The following is an 18831-nucleotide window of genomic DNA, read 5'->3' as shown; positions in this document are numbered from 1 at the left end:
TAGAAAGTTTAAAATATTAGAAAAGTTTAAGTATCATTAATTTTTAACTATAAAAAATAGAAAAGTTATAAATATTTAAACTACATCTAAAGTTTAAAATATTATAAATATTTAAACTCTATTAAAATTTTAAAAGTTTAAGTCTTATTAAATATTATATTTTCAATTTTCAAATATCTTGAAAATATCTTATTTATCTCTGTTTGTGCTTGTTATATCTTATGAGCGTTAATACATGTTTTTGTGTATGATTTTATAGATGAGTTGATATTCTTTCATTATTTCTGGGTTTAAAAAAGAAGGATTGACGTCACAAGACCTAGATTTGATGTTGTTTGAGTCAGGTTTTGGGGTTTAAAGAAAAAGGATTGATGTTCATATATTTTACCCTGTTTTCCCTTAATATATTCACATCTTTTGCATCTTTTGCTATCCATTTTGACCATTATTGCATAGCTTTAGGACTGTTCTTGCATTAGAGTTTAGTTGCATTGCATTTGCATCTTTTCATGCATAAACAGGTGATTTTGGAGCTTAAGGAGCATGGAAGCAATGCTGAGGAGAAGTGAAGCAATCATGAGGAGAAAGCAAGAGAGCTAAGGCTGAAGAACCAAGGTCCGGAGTCCAACTCGACTGCCCACTCGACCAGACACTCGACCGTGTGCTGAGAGGGACTTGACCGAGTGGGAGGAGCACAAGAGGAGCCAACTCGACCGGTCACTCGACCGAGCACCAGGTCGAGTTGGTCGAGCCGCCTGGCTATTTTGTCTTTTAGCGTTTTTAGGGCTTCCACTACTTTTTCTATATAAGGGCTTGTACCTGCAGCCACCAAAAGAGTCCAGCTTTTTAGAGAGTCAAAAACCTAGTTTTTACCTTTTTTAGAATTATTCTTTTTGCACTTTTATTTTCTTAGATCTTGTACTTCTTTTAAAAGGAGAAAAAGACTAAATTCTTCAATATTGTTGGTTTCATAACTTTTTTAATATTGAGAATTTGAGTTTGGTTCTTTCTTCAATATTGTAGATCTTTGATTTATCTTTCTAATGATGCAAGTTTCAGTATTTTCTGGGTTTATGATTTTGATGTTCATCATGTATGCTTGTGAGTAGTTGCTTAGGATCTTGAGGATGGGTTAGGCTGGGTTGTGTTTGAGGTTTGTTTGATTTGGTCAAGCTTGATTGTTGTAGATCTCTTCTAGGCTAGATGTTCTTAATGCTGATCCTATATCTGAGAGGGTAGGATCTGATTTCAAGCCTCTTAGCATCACACCAATGTCTAAGGAGCATAGATAAGGCTAGATCTAGAGACTATCATTAGGCTTGCTAAGAGATTAGAAGTCTTGTTTGATTTTTGACATATTGCTTAATGCCTGCTTGTGTAGATTCTTTACTTTGTGAGAACAAGTCTAGAGATGCATGAGTTTGATTGTTTCTTGCCATGAGAGTGGATTAAACATGTCTTAGAAATATATGTCTAGAGATTAGCTCAAGTTGTTTGAGATTTGTTGACCAAGTTAGATGACCTCAATCATAGTCCAGCCCATGAATCCCTCCTCAAGACCTTCCTTGTTTATTGATTTCTTAGCTTAAATCCTGTTGTTTGATTGTTGTTTGATTCGTTTTGGTATTGCTCTGTTTTTCTTGTGTTGCTCTGTTTTGCGTATTTGTCCAGCTCGACCCTGCACTCGATCAGCACTCGATCGAGTGCTTGCTCGAGTTCCAACCCAGAACTTGTGTTTATGATTTGTGTTTGTCCTGTTTCACCCTAGTTGCATTTCTGTTGCATTCATTTAGTATCCTGTTCATTACTTACCTTGCATTAGTTCAATACTTGCATTTCCATAGTTTCTATTTCTGTTTGTCATAATCACTCTGTTCCATTTGCATTTAGCTCCTAGTTCTTGTAGTTTTACTTTCTGCACTTTCCATTTCATTATAGGATTGTTAGTGACAAACAACCTTTACATCTGGCTTGACTTAGACTCATATGCACATCTTGATTGTTCACAAACACTCAGATTGGATTGACACCTCTTATACTACAATTGCATAAGGGGAATTGAAACACCCTGACATCCATTCATTCATAAGTCATCATTCCATTCATCATTCAACCACCACACCACAAAAATAGTCAGTTTCAAGGATCGACGACAAGCACACATGTTTTATTAGCTATACATTTTTTCATATTACTTTCTTCCCAAGTAATTTATAATTTTGTAGTATTAAAAATTTTGGTTTGAGAATTTACAATTTTGTAGTATTAAGGATTTTGATTTGAGAAGTTTCAATACGTGTGAATCTAAAACCACATAAGTATAAAGTGAAAGTATCAATAATTGAGTGCATGTGGTGACTATGTTGGTTTTCATGAATTGTACAAATTTAACAAGAAAAGAGGCAATGATTTTGGTCGTGGAGTTTGATTGGTTAACAAGTTGTGTACTAGTCTAAAAAAGAGATTTTGAATGATTATTAAGTGGAAGAATGTGAGGAAACTGACGAAGAAGAGAAAGAAAAATAGTATAACGTTTAAGTATAAATTCATGATTTTTTAATCAGATTTGAATTTTTTAAAGAGTATAACGTTTAAATATAACGTTATATATTTATAATTTTAAAAATTGAGTGTTTGAAATAATTTTTTTGTCTTAATAGTAATTTCAAAAGTTTTTATAAAACAAATTTCATAACTATCATTAATCATATATAATATTTACCAAAATGTATTAAATAAACCCAACGTAGCAGTGGGTTCAAAGCTATAAGAAGATATCTAGAAGATATGTAAATCTATCATAATCATGTGAATAATTTGTAAATATTTTATATGATCTCACTAGTTAGGAAAGTAGGTTAAATGATATTCCTATATATAAGCTTGTATATTGTAACGATATTCTTATGAGAGTATATACTAATTCTTATATTCCTAAACTCTCATCAATCTCTAACATGGTATCAGTGCAGGTTTGCACCCGAGTTTAGATCTAACGATCAAACTCGTTTTATTTTTATTCTACGTTATTAAGCAAAGTGCTTCCACATTCAAGTTCATCATGAACCTCTGAATCTAAGCTATAGAGCTTCTTCTTTGTCTAGGATCTCTGAATCTAAGCCAAGTGCTTCTTCTTTTTATCTTTCTTTATTTTGTTAAAAAAAAAAATTGTTTTCATCATTCAAGCTTCTTATGAGCCTCTCAATCTAAGCCAAGAGTGCTTTTTCATTTTATTTTTTATTTTGTTAAAAAAAATGTTTTCATCATTCAAACTTCTTATGAGTCTCTGAATCCATAGTGCTTCTTTAAATTATTTTTTTAAAAAAACTTATTTTCCAGTTTTCAAGCCATCATTGCTTCTTCAAAATTTTATTTGTTATTTTTCAGTTCAGTAAAAAAAACATCAAAACAAAAAAAGTCAAAAAAAAAAATCAAAAAAAAAAAAAATCAAACAAAAATCAAGTCAGCTTACAGCCATCACCGGATCTATACAAGATCTAACATAGTCACCACCAAGACTCAGAAAGCAAACTTCGATAGTGTTGTTCAAGCACGAGCTCTACCATTCTAAGATCAATCTCAAGACATTAATTCTACATTTGTTTCATCACTACCTTAAGATTGAGGGGACGTATAAGAAGATATCTAGAAGATATGTAAATCTATCATAATCATGTGAATGATTTGTAAATATTCTACATGATCTCACTAGTTAGGAAAGTAGGTTAATGATATTCCTATATATATGCTTGTATATTACTATATTGTAACGATATTCTTATGAGGGTAAATACTAATTCTTCTATTCCTAAACTTTCATCAATCTCTAACAAAAGCCTAGTCTACCTAAAAATGATAGAAAAAGGAATTATAGCTAATAATCTAGCAAAAAATGCTATAGAAAAAGGAAGTCAAATTTTGTAATCTCTTCGAATGATGTTTGTCGATAGAAAAAAAAAGTATTCTCTCGTTAAATAGTCTTCTCTCGCTTAAAAGTCTTCCGTTGTATCAAACTAAAAAGCATTTTTTTTTTGTTAAAACTAAAAAGCATATGCGCTCTTCGCTTCTTCCTTTTGCTTCTCAGGTACCGTTTTTGGTAAAATAGGTAATATTCAATACAGCTTAACGGTTACCTGCTAACCTATTAGCAGTTAATAGTTATCAATGGCTATGACTTATGATTATGAATGTGAAAATCTAATCGTGTCTACATCGCTCTACTTCTGTTGACGTGACAAAAACAATAACAAAAGCATTGTTGAAGTTAACGAGATAAAATATTTAATAATCAGAATATTTTTTTGGTCAACAAAAAAAATTTGTACTTTTGTTATTTGATAAATACTAAATAAATTATGTTTTTTTTTGTGGAAAATTTCGATTTGAAATATGATAACACTTGGATAGATACACAAACATTTTATTTTGAGCGGCCGGCTGATCAAATGGACAAATGATGAAGAAGCGGGGACGGGGCCGCGGGGGCGGTAGGTGCTTTTCCTTTCTTTTGTCTTTTGGTCACCACACCCACTTATTATATTTATATACCTCTCCTCTCCTGCCTTGTCACACAGTTTCTCGGATCAAAGTCAAAACCTCAAAACCCAAACTTCTTTTGCGTTTGATCTTTGTAACAATCTCAACTCAACTATGAAAATCAACATCCGAGATTCCACCATTGTCCGGCCTGCCGCCGAGACCCCAACAACTAATCTTTGGAACTCCCACGTTGATCTCATCATCGCTAAGTACCACACCCCAAGTGTCTACTTCTACAGACCAACCGGAGCCTCCAATTTCTTTGACCCTCAGGTCATCAAGGACGCTCTTTCCAAGGCACTCGTCCCCTTTTACCCCATGGCTGGTCGCTTAAAGAAAGACGATGATGGTCGTATCGAGATCGATTGCAACGACGCAGGTGTTCTCTTCGTTCTCGCCGATACTCCCTCTGTCATCGATGATCTTGGGGACTTCGCTCCTTCCCTCACTCTCCGACAGCTTATTCCCGATGTTGATTACTCCGTCAGCGTCCACACTTTACCGCTCCTCGTCTTGCAGGTTAAAAATTGATGCCTTGTGTTTTAGGTTTCTAACTTTGTCTTTCTTTAATTTAGCTTAGCTTGATCAGTTGTTCCTTGACGAAGTAGGTGACCTTCTTTAAATGTGGGGGAGCTTCCCTTGGGGTTGGCATGCAACACCATGTGGCCGATGGTTTTTCTGGTCTCCATTTTATCAATACATGGTCTGATATGGCCCGTGGTCTTGACCTTACCATTCCACCCTTCATTGATCGAACTCTTCTCCGCGCTAGGGATCCGCCTCAGCCTGCTTTTGATCATGTTGAATATCAACCTTCCCCTAGTATAAGGATCCCGTCCTCCAAACAAGGCCCTGATGATACCACTGTCTCTATTTTCAAAATATCACGCGACCTACTTCTTGCTCTTAAGGCTAAGTCCAAGCAGGATGGGAACACTGTAAGCTACAGCTCATACGAGGTCTTGGCTGGCCACGTCTGGAGATCAGTGTGCAAAGCGCGCAGACTTCTAGACGACCAAGAGACCAAGCTGTACGTTGCAATTGATGGAAGGTCCAGACTTTGCCCGCAGCTGCCCCCCTGGTTACTTTGGCAATTTGATATTCAGTGCGACACCATTGACACTTGCAGGGGATCTTTTATCAAAGCCAACATGGTATGCTGCTGGAAATATTCATGATGTTATAGTTCGCATGGACGATAACTATCTGAGGTTTGCTCTTGACTACTTGGAGATGCAGCCTGATCTGTCAGCACTGGTCCGCTGTGCATCTACGTACAAATGCCCAAATTTGGGGATCACAAGCTGGGTCAGATTACCAATGTATGATGCAGACTTTGGTTGGGGTCGTCCCATATTTGTTGGACCTGGTGCAATTGCATACGAGGGTTTGTCTTTTTTGCTGCCAAGTCCTACAAATGATGGCAGCTTATCCTTGGCCATTTCCCTTCAATCTGAACACATGAAACTGTTTGAGAAGTTTTTGTACGAGATATGAAAGAGAATTATATAATTTAATGTTAGAGAGACTAGATCCAAGCAGGATGGGAACCCTGTAAGTTTGAGTCGTGACTTTTCGACTAAGACACAAACATTGGTAACGTCACTTATGGTTATGACCGTAAGACTTGTATATAACTGTGTTGTTGTAAAACAAGAAGATAGCAAGCTTCAGTTTAATAAAACTTTCTATTATGTTCTTATTTCTTCCAACGGTCTCTTACTCTGTTTCTTATTCTCTCAATATTCTAACACGACCTATGACAGTTAACTGTTTCTATGCTTTGCTGCCTGTTTTGCCACAAGAAATTGAAAGCGAACAAGTTATATAATTTATGTATCAAACTTACCATCAAGGCATCAACGCTCCATAAATAAGACAAAATACTGAAACAGAAAATAGGGCTCTTGGTTTCTCTACGCATTGCATCATAACGTTGTCGCCACCCCCCAACACTCTCGCTATTACACTGCAGGTGATTCTTATCTCCAATCATGGCTATGAGCTGTTTTGTTTTCTTGCAAAGTACACTAATAACAGCGAGCATGTTGCTCACTTACTTTTCTTTTTGTTTTGACGTGTATTGCAAATTCCTATAATCATTCTAAGACATGTGGTAAAATATCATCTAAAAAAAAATGTGGTATCAGATTTTACATATAAATTATTTAAATTCATAAATTTATTATAAACAAACAAAAATTGGTTCGTCCTTGATGCGTGTGATATTTCGCTTCAAAATCGTTTACCGTAAAAAGACCACACAACAGCTGCAAGTGCACAGCTAATCGATAGTAATATTTAAGTATCGATCCCATAGAGAGAAAGTTGTTTTTTAGATAATCCGTCGGAAGAGATGCAAGGCTAGGACTCAATAAAAATGAGGTTTTGGTTGTCACGATCGTAGTAAGCAATAAACGTAAATAAAAGTAAGTAAAATAAATGAGACAAGCATTGGACATCAAGGGAAATCGCAAGGGATCAATGATCTATCTATCTAGGAAAGTTTAGGATTAGTTTGTTTATCTAAGACTCGAACTACGAAACACGAATGAACCATTAACTTATAGATCACAAGCTAGCCGTCTAAGATCTCTATACTCCGTTACTCAACTGTCGTAGGCAACGACGCATAGATCAAAACATTTAAAACAGGTTCGATTCTAATCCATGAAGTTCCATAGGTAAGTGGTATGTGCTTCCTATGACACAACACACATCTAAGCTAGGTCAAGCACACATGCAAGTTTTTGGCGACGCACACACACTTTAGATCATAGTTAGTTCATGAGGCTAACTTAAAGCATTAAGCAAAGACCTAGAATTAAAGTATAGAATTAACAGATTATAAATCTAACAAACCCTAAAAATTGCCACCTAAACTAAGATCATCTTCCCCCTTTGATTATCCCATTAAACCCAACTAGAAAACTATTTTAGCATGCTTAAGGGAATCATCAAAGCAAGGTTTAAAAAATTCATAAACATAAAAGAATAAATAGAGAAAAGGGTTTTAGATATTACTTCAATGATTGTAAAACAAAGTGTAGGATCTTATTCCTTTAGAAACAAAGAACAAAACAAATAGAAAACTAAAGAGTTTGGTGATCTCCAAGGGCGACAAACGGCGGACGACGAGAGAGGTTGTGTAGCTTCTCTGGTCGTTTTAGGGCTGCTCCCTTAGGTTATGAATGCGGCACAATGAACACACTGAAACCCTAGATTTAGATGAGTATTTATAGAGTTTTGAAGACTTAGGGTTTTGTAAGGGTAGAAACGTCTTTTCTGGTTGAGTGCAGGACAAGGGACGGCTGAGGAAGGTTCTGGACTGTCGTGACTCCTCCGGGCCAGGCCGCGGTGATGTTGCTAATCGGAATGTCATGAAAGTCCACTTGGCTTCAAACTTATCTTCTTGTTGGTTTATAACACGTCTCGATAAATCGGACATATCTTCCTGTTGAGAAATCGGATTGACTTTATTCCACTTAGAGGAGAAAGATAACTCTTTCAGCTTTCCGCTCGTCAAAATGTGAGTTCTGGAAGTTCTTCAAAAGTGTCTCGTACTGTAAAGCTCTGAGTCTGTCCTGAAACATATTTTCCTTGTTTTTTGGTCCTTTTTACTATAAAACCTGTAAAACCTTCTTGAATCCTAAAATATATGATAATAGACATTAAAATCTTGAAATCATATCAATCTCTTCCTAAATGCATAGTAAAACTATAGCTAAAATGGGTAAAATAATAATATTATCAGTCCTCCTTCACAAAGTAAACATAAACTATAATGACATAGAAACATACATAGCTCTTAAAATGTGGGGCTTGAATGAAGAGTTAATGAGATAAGGCCCATAAATTTACACATACTGAAAATAAAAATGTAAATACACTTTGATAAATTATCATTAGTAAGATGAGATGGTTATTGGATATCATATCAATAGGGATTCCTATATGTGGAGTTTGAGGAGTTGGAAGTTGATTCTTTGCTTAATCATGCAAAAGAAAAATAAAGAGAAAGAAGAAAAAGAAAGATCAGAGAGCATCTAAAGAAGAAGAGAAGAATTAAGAAGCGTTACTCCTAGGAGGAGGAAAGAAAAAGCCTTTATGCCAGAAGTTAATAAAGACCAATATGTGTAAATGGATTTGTTTAATTTAAGTGCTAGGTGATGCAACAATTATCAATCAGTATATATAAGTGATGATGTGTGTAATGAGGTATGAGGAAGTGTGTGAGATTAAGGAGAAAAATTTTGAGTGGCTAACCTAATCTCCGAGAGATCCATAGAAGGAACAATGTAGACATACATAGAGTAATCTCTCTAAGTTACTATTAGAGGGTTTGTGGTAAAACAAGCAAAACACATATTCAACGAGTAATAGAGAGATGAGCTAGAAAAGAAAAAAGAGTAATAGAGAGATGAATCTAGCCTTTAAAGAAGAAAATGATCCGACCCGTTTTTTTATATAATAATAATAATAATAATAATCTAAGCTAGTCGTCTCATACCTACTAGCCACCTAAACACAATCACATAACAGCGGATAACATAAAACAATACTATTAAACCAATAAATATCCAATAATCAAATAATCAGTATCAACTTAACAATTAAACCAATAGACCAATCCACCATAACTCAATGAAACAACAATCCTAGCCAACACTCTAAGGACTCATATATGGCAACCTAACAGAAGCCAGAGAACAACTAATCAAGCCACTAGAACATCCTCCTCTTTATTGCCTTGAATCCACGATCACACTTTGCCTTTACCTGTACCACAAACATAAATTGAGATGCGTGAGTATTTTATAAACACTCAGTGAGGCAATCCTCCTATCTACTGGGCTATACACACAAGCAATAAGATCTCTTCATGCCACAAACAACAAACAATAAAACAAACCATGCAATATACAAAGCAATTGCATCATCCATCGCAACTGAAGAAGGGTGTCGACCAACACCAGAAGGTGTCAACCGACACCACAACTGGTGTACCATGCTCGACATCCTCGAAACCCTAGTTTGTATCGACCGAGACCTCCACATGGTGTCGATTGACACTCGCCAAAGTTATCGAATTGTCCTTGCATTGGTGTCGACCGACACCCTAGCTGGTGTCGACTGACGGTGCAACCAATCCATCCCCAAAATAACATCATACAACTCTACCAGGCTGATAAGTAAAACCGCTGGCCACGACTCTCATTCGATCTGAAAATCAACTCCCCTTTCCCGTCCAATGACTCTCAGGAACTTGCCTCCCACAACTCTTACAACCCCCGCTCGCTCTCCGGGATCACCTATGAAATCAGCAATCTCTGCACACTCCAGGGTAATGAAGCTATTACTTGTCCAAAATCAAACATAACATGGAACCTAAACCCGCCCACCAACAAGGCCCCTACACAAATCTCATGCGCTAAGAACCCTAACACTTTATCACAAGCAGAACATATAATCTGAACGTACTGAAATTCACAAAGACAGGCTACCAGGAATTATACATGTGAACACCGCGACATTGGTTCCACCAGTTTCCACCGTCGAGTACATCCGTGGTGCCTGCTCAATCCACTGCCCTACCATCTGCTGAAACTTGGGACACTTGGGCTTGATGTGCCCAGGCTCCCTGCAATGATAGCATACATAACCCGCTAACTGTGCTGCCGTCGGGCACTCCTCTGGAGTCAGCTAGCCACCTTGTGGTCCATACTACCACATCCAAAACACCCATCACCACTCGGACTCTGCGTAGCCTCCCATTTACTCTTGGTTCCCTGCGCAGGCTTACCGCCCTTGCCAGAACCTCCATGATGTTGAGTCTTCCTAGGCTGAACTGCTGGATTAACCGTCACTAACTGTGCCTAGATGTCCTCTTCAATCTCTGTTGTAGTCTCAACCAGCTCTGCACGCGTAGCATAGCTTTGCCCTCAACAATGGACCCTCAAATCCTCATGAAGGGCCTTCATAAACCTCCTGATCTGAGCCTCCTCGGACTCCATCATCCAACCCCCATACATCAAAAGTCGACTGAACTCCACGTGCAGCTCCCGCACTGACCGAGTCCCCTGAGATAATTGAAGGAACTGCACCTCCAACCGGTCTAATGCCTCTCTAGGAAAATACTTGCGGTTGAACTCCTCCACAAAGTCAGCCCAAGTCATCTTCTTCTACACTCTCCTAGCAGCCACTGATCTCCACCACAAGTGAACATCACCAATCAGGTTGTGGACCCCTATGTCCACCCAAAACTCCTGAGGACATCTGAGAGACTAGAATTTACGTTCCATTGTCGCCCTCCACGCATCTGCAGCGGTAGGATCTGAACACTAGCTGCTGCACCTCCACCGCAACTGACGGCATTACCCTGTGCCTAAGCCGGTACTACTCCCAGTAACTGCTATAACAGCTGTGTCAACAAGCCCGCAAGGTTAACACCTCTTCCAGGGACTCCACTTGATGGGACTCCCGCACCCATCACCGGCCATACCGGCACTGACACTGCCCACACCGACTCTCTCAGCGCCTACGGTCGTATCAGTACCTCCACCGGCCACACTCATGGAAATCTCCAAGAGACCCTGCAACTCGCCAACACCTTCAGGTGTCACACTCTGATCCACAGTATCACTAACCGTTGGGCCTCTGTCCCTACCACGACCACGTCCGCGTCCACGAGCAGCAACATCACCACCTCTAACCATCTTCACTACCACGAACAGAAGGCTAAGCAAACAATTCAACAGAACACAAAACAAAAACTCACCGTAGAATCACACTGAAGGCTCGAAGAGGATGTTCTAGGACTCCATGCCACACAAAATTGCCTAACATAATTAATCACATCATGCAAATCCTCAACATCAACAACAGAAGCCTATTGAACCCAAACCTAGAACCGTAAGGGCTCTGATACCAAACTGAAACGACCAGACCCGTTTTTTTATAATAATAATAATAATAATCTAAGCTATTGGTCCCATACCCACTAGCCACCTAACCACAATCACAAAACAACGGATAACATAAAACGATACCATTAAACCAAAAAATTATCCAATAATCAAATAACCAGTATTAACTTAACAATTAAACCAATAGACCAATCCAACATAACTCAATGAAACAACAATTCTAGCCAACAGTCTAAGGACTCAACTCTAGCAACCATACAAAAGCCTGACAACAACCAATCAAGCCAATAGAACATCCTCCTCTTCATTGTCTTGATTCCACCATCACACTTTGCCTTTACCTGCACCACAAACACAAATTGAGATGCATGATTATTTTATAAATACTCAGTGAGACAATCCTCTCATCTACTGGGCTATATGCACAAGCAATAAGATCTCTTCATGCCACAAACAACAAACAATAAAATAAACCAGGCAATATACAAAGCACTTGCATCATCCATCGCAACTGAAGAAGGGTGTCGACCGACACCAGAAGATTCAATTATTAAATTATTCGGCCGAAACTTATGTTTTAGAACAGATTTACCCGATAAGTTTGTTTATTACTATTTGAGGGGTATTAAACTTAGATTTTAAAGGATTTGGTAGGATTTTAAAATTTTTAGAATTAAAAAAAATTTGAGTGAGTTTTTAGGAGATTTGATTATTTTTTAGAGTTTTGAATGAAGTGTAATTGTGGGAAATTTTATCATTAAACTTTGTATGTTTTTATTAGAATATTTTGTCAACAAAGGATTTCACTTCTTTACATTGTTGTTGACTTTTAGTTGGTATTGTTTTCCATCGTGACTTTTACTTGGTCGTTCTAATGCAATGCCTCTTTCAAATACACTCACTAATGTTTGAACGTAGGAGTTCTGTTTTCATCTTTTAGTAGTTAAAAGGTTTATCAAAACTGTCTTGTGTTATTCTTGGCAATGAAGTTCGTAGAGTTGTTGAATGCCCTGGAATGGGCTTTTCGGAACCGAAAGACTCTTTCTATGTTGCTAAAGTATTGTTCAGTGCCCACTCGTATATGCCTAGCTGTGACTATAGGCAACTCAGCAGTCATATTGATTATTTTCCCCGTCCTCATTGTTTGGAATTTCTGGTCAATCTTGAGGTAACAAACTCCTCATTCTCTTTGTTATCTGTTGAGTTTTCTGCAGTTTGATGTTTGCTTTTGATTTCTGAGATGAAACAAAGAGTAAGAGACCTTTATTCTTAAACTTCTCTCATTAGAAAAACATACATCATACAAGCTTATAACCAAAAGCAAGTTAAGAACTCTTTTACACACGACATGCTCTCTTTCCTACACACTAAAAAGGCACTTTTACTAGACAAGCTTAACTTTAGATAGTCAAGTTGCACACTAAAGAAAAATGTTTAATCATGACTTAGAGGTTTAATCAAGATCTTCAAAAAGGCTGAAGACATGGGAGCTCTTAAAGCAGCTCATAATATCACCGCACAATCGCCAATAGTTCCACCCAATTCAAACACCTACACAAAAACATGATTACGTTATTTATTGCTTATTGTTGACATGGATCATAGAAACTTATGTAATAATGATTTAGAGGTTTGAAGGGACTCTTGCCTTTGTCATGAGCATCAGGCATCAAGATGTTTCCTTTCTCTTTCTAATAGCTCCGAAAGAAGCGCTCATGGTCATCAACTTTTTCAGAGGTTTGCTGGGAGAATTAAACATGGATCCTTTACTGAAAGTAAGTATCGTCGTGACATCAACCGGTGAGGTTTCATCGGTTGTCCCGAGACGACCTTAAGGGCATTAGCCAAATTTTTCTTTCTTTGCTTGTTTTTCAAGCGTGAGTGATTGGGAGAGAGAGAGAAACGATGAAGAAGAAGAACAAGCAAGTGAAAAATGAAAAAACCATTACCAGCTCCCAATTTTGTTCTCTCTGCAATCATCCTTCTCTCCCAATTTTGATTTCCCCGAAAGTTATGTTGATTGAGGTATATCGTATGTCTATGCACTTCTATTCTATCCTATTGATATTTTTCATCTGAAAATTCTACAAAATTCTACCTCATACCCTATGATTTGATTACTCATATTTTTCAACTAAAAAAAAAAAAAAAATCTCCTAAAATCATTCAAAGTAGCATTCCAAAAAAAAGTTGAATAACATAAGATTTTACGTGAGTTTTATAAATCATTAATTGAATAACAAGGATTTTAAATAATTTTATATAAACTAGGTTGGTACCCACGCTACGCCGCGGGATTGATTTTTTATATTATTTTTTGTCATATTTTTCTGTTTTGTTTTTTTTCGATTCATAATTTAATATATGCTATTTGGAATCAATTCATAAGTTTTTGATAATTTCAATAGTATTTTATTATTATTATTATTTACATTATCATATGATACTTGAGTTTATTTTATTTCATAAATTTAGTTTTTGAATAGATTTTAAATATTATTACCAAATAAGTTTATGAATTATAAACCATTAGTTCTTGATTTGTTTCTCACTCACAAACTCTCTAGAATAGTAAGGCATATTACTCTTTGATGTCTACATTTAAAATGTTCTTGATGGATCTCTTAGAGTACTTTAGGTTTAACCACTTCAATCTTTTGTCTCATAAATCTGACATAAACCAAAGATGAAACTTTTGAAATTTACTAAAATCGAAAAGAAAATAAAAAATGATAATTTTCACATAGAGAGTTCTAGAAGTAATAGTAAGTAATATGTATTATATTAAACCTTGAAAAAAGAATGTTCTAATCCAAAGCAGCAATATGCTCAATATCATCTTCATTTAAGACCTAAGAGCAAGTACAACCGAGCACCGTTTCAAGGTTTCTTTTTTAAAAAAAAATATTATTTTAATTATATATATATATATATATATTATCTTTTATTAGTAGTATCCACTAAAAACATGACACTTGTCTATTTGGTATGAGTAACGGTTCTTCCCTAAGTAACTTCAGAATCGATTCTCTCCTCTATTTTCTCTCTCTCATTATTATATATATATTTTTAAAGAGCTCTTTTAATGAGCATCTCCCACTGGAGATACCCTAAGTCAACAAAGAAGAGGTGAGTCAATTTACACAAACACTAATATTTCTTCTTGAGTCAACCCTAAAAGCTTGAATAAAAACGACAACTTTACCTCGATTGGACCTACGATTCTAAGAGAAATTAATGAACTTTATCATGCCCAAGTTGCTCTTTTGTGAATTTTTTAATCTTTTGTATATCAGACATCAATTTTGTGGTTAGGGAGGGGCTTACATGAGGAATTGATATCTCTATGTCTCTCTTCTCTTCTTCCATCTTCTTCATATTACTATGCGTTTATCTCTCTCTCTTTTCTCCTTCTCTCTCTCTCTCTCTATTTTATCTTTTCAAATTTCTTTCCTATCCTAATTTTTAACCTCGCCTCTTCTTCCAAAGAATTCTCGATAACCGGAGAATTTGATTTCAGAATCTGTAGATTTTGATGAAATTCTTGTCCGAATTAATCAAAGGTGAATTTGGTAAGATTGCTTTACCTCTTTAACAATGACCTCTGCTTCTTCCATGTCTCGTGCCGCACGAGTCGTGAGTTTTCTTCTCTTTATGTTTGTTTCATTGAAGGCAAAACTTTGTGATGATTCTTTTGTTTCTTCTCTGAATTCAAGAGCAATCTTATAGTGTGAAGGAGAAGAACAAAGGATTAGAATCATCATGTTTTTTTATTATGTTGGGAAAGGTCTATGAAGTGAAAGACAACGTGATGTGGCACATAGAGGTGTCAATCGGGCTGGCTCGGCCCAGTCCGGCCCGAAATCCGCAAAACCCGCATATATTTGAGCCCTTCTCGGCCAGGTCCAAAATATTTTCAAGCCTATATTTCAAAGCCTGACCTGCCTCTAACAGGGCTACACGACCTTTCGGGCTTTTCCGGGCTTATCTTATGGATCAAAAATTCAAACTTATAAGTTAGTTTATAATATGTCTTAAAAAGCAATGTTTATAGGTGCAATATAAAAAAATCAATCAAAATTTTTTATTTTTGACAAATAATGATATATATAATATATTAAACATATTAAGCATATGTATCTTCGTCTTCTTCTTCTTCATCATCAGAAGAAGATAAATTACACAGGAATTCATCTTCTGGATCCGCATCTCCGACTTCGTAATCAAGGTTTACTGGATTAGCTTTTTCTACCAAATTGTCGACTATGAGATCTTCAATTGTAGTCATCAATACAACATCATCAGTTTCGGTTTGCAACAGAACCAGTTCGTTGTTTTCGTATTCTCCTGAAATGTTTCCTCTAGGATTTACTTTTAGAACACTGAGCCACTCCCGCTTTGGTTTCTTTATGTATGGGTACGGAATATAGCAAACTTGATCCGCTTGAGATGCTGTTTGCAAAATCATTAATTAGTATGGATAGTTACATTTATGTGTAAATATCTAAATTATATGGAGTTTTTACGTACCTAGAATAAATGGTTCATATTGTTGTATTTCCTCGATGCGTTCACGTCTACAACACCACTATTGCTCTTCCAAGTGCCTCTTCCGAGAACAGGATCATACCACTTACACTTAAAAAGTGTGATCTTCAAATTGACCATCCCTTCATATTCAAGTTCTATGATATCGATTATGTTCCCGTAGAAATCCGCGCCATCAGATGCATTAGTGTAATTTTCACCAGTAGCACATACACCATAGTTACATGTCTTCCGTCCAGCACCGTGAGTCTGCATATGAAACACATAGCCTCTTGTATAGTACATTGGCCAAGTTTTGACCTTGTGCAAAGGTCCATGCACTATCTCTTGAACCCAAGTAGGGAATGGATTTGTGGCGTTCCAGTATATAACCTGCATTTACATAAAAACATGGCAATATATCAATATATTTATATATTAAGTATAAATAAATGCATTAATAAGATCAAAAAGTTGTGTAGACATACAAAATCTTTCACCCACACATGATATTCTTCAGCTTGTTTCGTAGAGAGTTCTTTTTCTGTCAATCCCTGATATTTTGTAGAAAGAGAATCTTCGAACATACTAACAAAGCAACACATATATTATGTGAGAAATAATTGTGGATTTTCTAAATGAAAATGTAAGTTGAGAGTCTTTTTTATATACCTCTCAATTGGTTGAAAATAGTCACAATTTCGTAAAACATATGCATGGGCACATTGATAGTCTCTCTCTGAAAGCCATACTTCATGCATTTCCCCACTTGGACGACCGACGTGAGTAAATATATTAGGTACTCCAGGGACATGAAACACAGGGACTTCACCTTTGTTGAATCTTGTTAACCTGATCAAATGAGTTAATTCAAATTAGTGATAATATATAGTATCTTCAAATATCTAAGTTATATATGCATTTAATTACTGTGACTTTGTTTGTATATGATCGGCAAAGTAGTACTCTTAGAAATAAGCAATCTCGTCATGGATATATGATTCAACAATTGATCTTGCCGCAAATCTTTTGTTCTTTGCTTTTCCTTTCAACTTTTTGAAAAACCTTTCAAAAGGATACATCCACCTATACTGTACAGGGCTTCCCAATTCTGCTTCATAAGGAAGATGTATAGGCAAGTGCTCCATCACATCAAAGAATGATGGTGGAAAGATCTTTTCTAAGTTGCATAAAATCAAAACAATGTTCTGCTTTAGATTCTGAACTCGACTTTTTTGCAAAGTTCTCGAGCATAAGTCCCTGAAAAATGCTCCAATCCCTATAAAATATATACTCAAATTGCATGTCTCACAAAATTAATATATTCATATATACTCGTTGTATAGAGTTAGACATAGCGTAGTCCCTGATAATGCTAGGTGAACGTTCCGGTCTAGGAGTTCTGTGAAGATAAATGGAAGTAGTCGCTCCATAAAAACATGGCAATCATGACTCTTCATTCCTGAAAACTTGCCATTGACCAGATCAACACAACTAGCCAAGTCTTACGAATACCCATCTGGAAACTTCACCGCACGCTTGACATATTCCAATAAACTTGTTTTGGCTTCCTTTGTCAATGTATAAGCTGGGAATGGAGCTTTACCCTTCCTATCAATATGTAACTGTGGTCGAGAACAAAGTTGTTCTATGTCCAATCTTGACATAATGTTGTCTTTAGATTTACCCTGCACACTCATAATAGCCAAGTCTTCCTTCCTTTCGGTAGATAAAATGACTTTGTACTTTCCATGCAAATTGGAAAAGACAATTTACCGTGGGTGGTCCATCCCGATAACATGCTATACGTCGGAAAGTTGCTTATCGTCCACATCAGCACAGCTTTTAGATTAAAGTTTTGATTCAAAGACACATCGTATGCATCGACTCCAGTAGACCACAACTCTTTTAACTCCTGAATAAGAGGTTGTAGGAAGATGTCGAGACTAGCTCGCGAATGATTTGGCCCAGAATTCAGAATTGTAAGAAACAAGTACTCTGTATTCATGCACATACCAGGGGTAAATTATATGGAGTCAAGATCACAGGCCACAGCGAAAGATTACGAGACATGCCAAATGGATTGAATCCATCAGTACATAATCCAAGGTAGACGTTACGGGGTTCTTCCGCAAACCGAGGGTTAAGCTCTTGGAAATATCTCCACTCCGCCGCATCAGAAGGATGATTCATTTCTCCCTCTTTTGATTGGTGCTCCGCATGCCATCTCATTGCCGCTGCAGTATTTTGTCTCTAATACATTCTTTTCAACCTATCAGCAATAGGTAGATACCACATACGACTATATGGTACTCTTGTTCTCCGTCTGTCCTCCTTAGGCTTCCATCTTGGTGAACCACAAAATAGACATGTCTTTTCCTTTTTGTCTTCTTTCCAGAAAATCATACAATTGTTAATACAAACATCAATTGTATAATATGGAAGGCCTAAATTACGCATCAATTTCTCTGTCTCGTAATGTGAACCGGTAGACTGGTTGCCTTCTGGTTAATAATCCGTCAAAATTCCGCAAACCGAATCCACTAACTTTTCCCTCATATTATACTCCGTCTTATTTTGCATGACTCGAGCAGCTAATGACAATTGCGAGTGACCTTCACGACAACCATCATATAAAGGAGTTTTTGCACTATCTAACAAGTCGTAAAATTTCGGCGAATGGTTTCGTACCGGTTCTTCCACATTCTCATAACTATCATTTTGATAATAATTATCATCTAAACCCACATTATAACGAAATGCATCATTCACCATATCCACATATGGATCTTCTACTACATTACCCATTTCTTCATGACTCCCATCATACGTCCTATCA

The 18831-nt window shown here is 36.7% G+C and overlaps 1 pseudogene; it reads left to right on the top strand.

Moving 5' to 3' along the window:
* On the top strand, window positions 4437–6239 carry LOC104742333 (annotated as a pseudogene).

Source organism: Camelina sativa, chromosome 14 (assembly GCF_000633955.1).
Source record: "Camelina sativa cultivar DH55 chromosome 14, Cs, whole genome shotgun sequence".
NCBI lineage: Eukaryota > Viridiplantae > Streptophyta > Magnoliopsida > Brassicales > Brassicaceae > Camelina > Camelina sativa.
The sequence above is the reverse complement of the archived record's forward strand: the minus strand, read 5'-3'. Positions and strand labels throughout refer to the sequence as shown.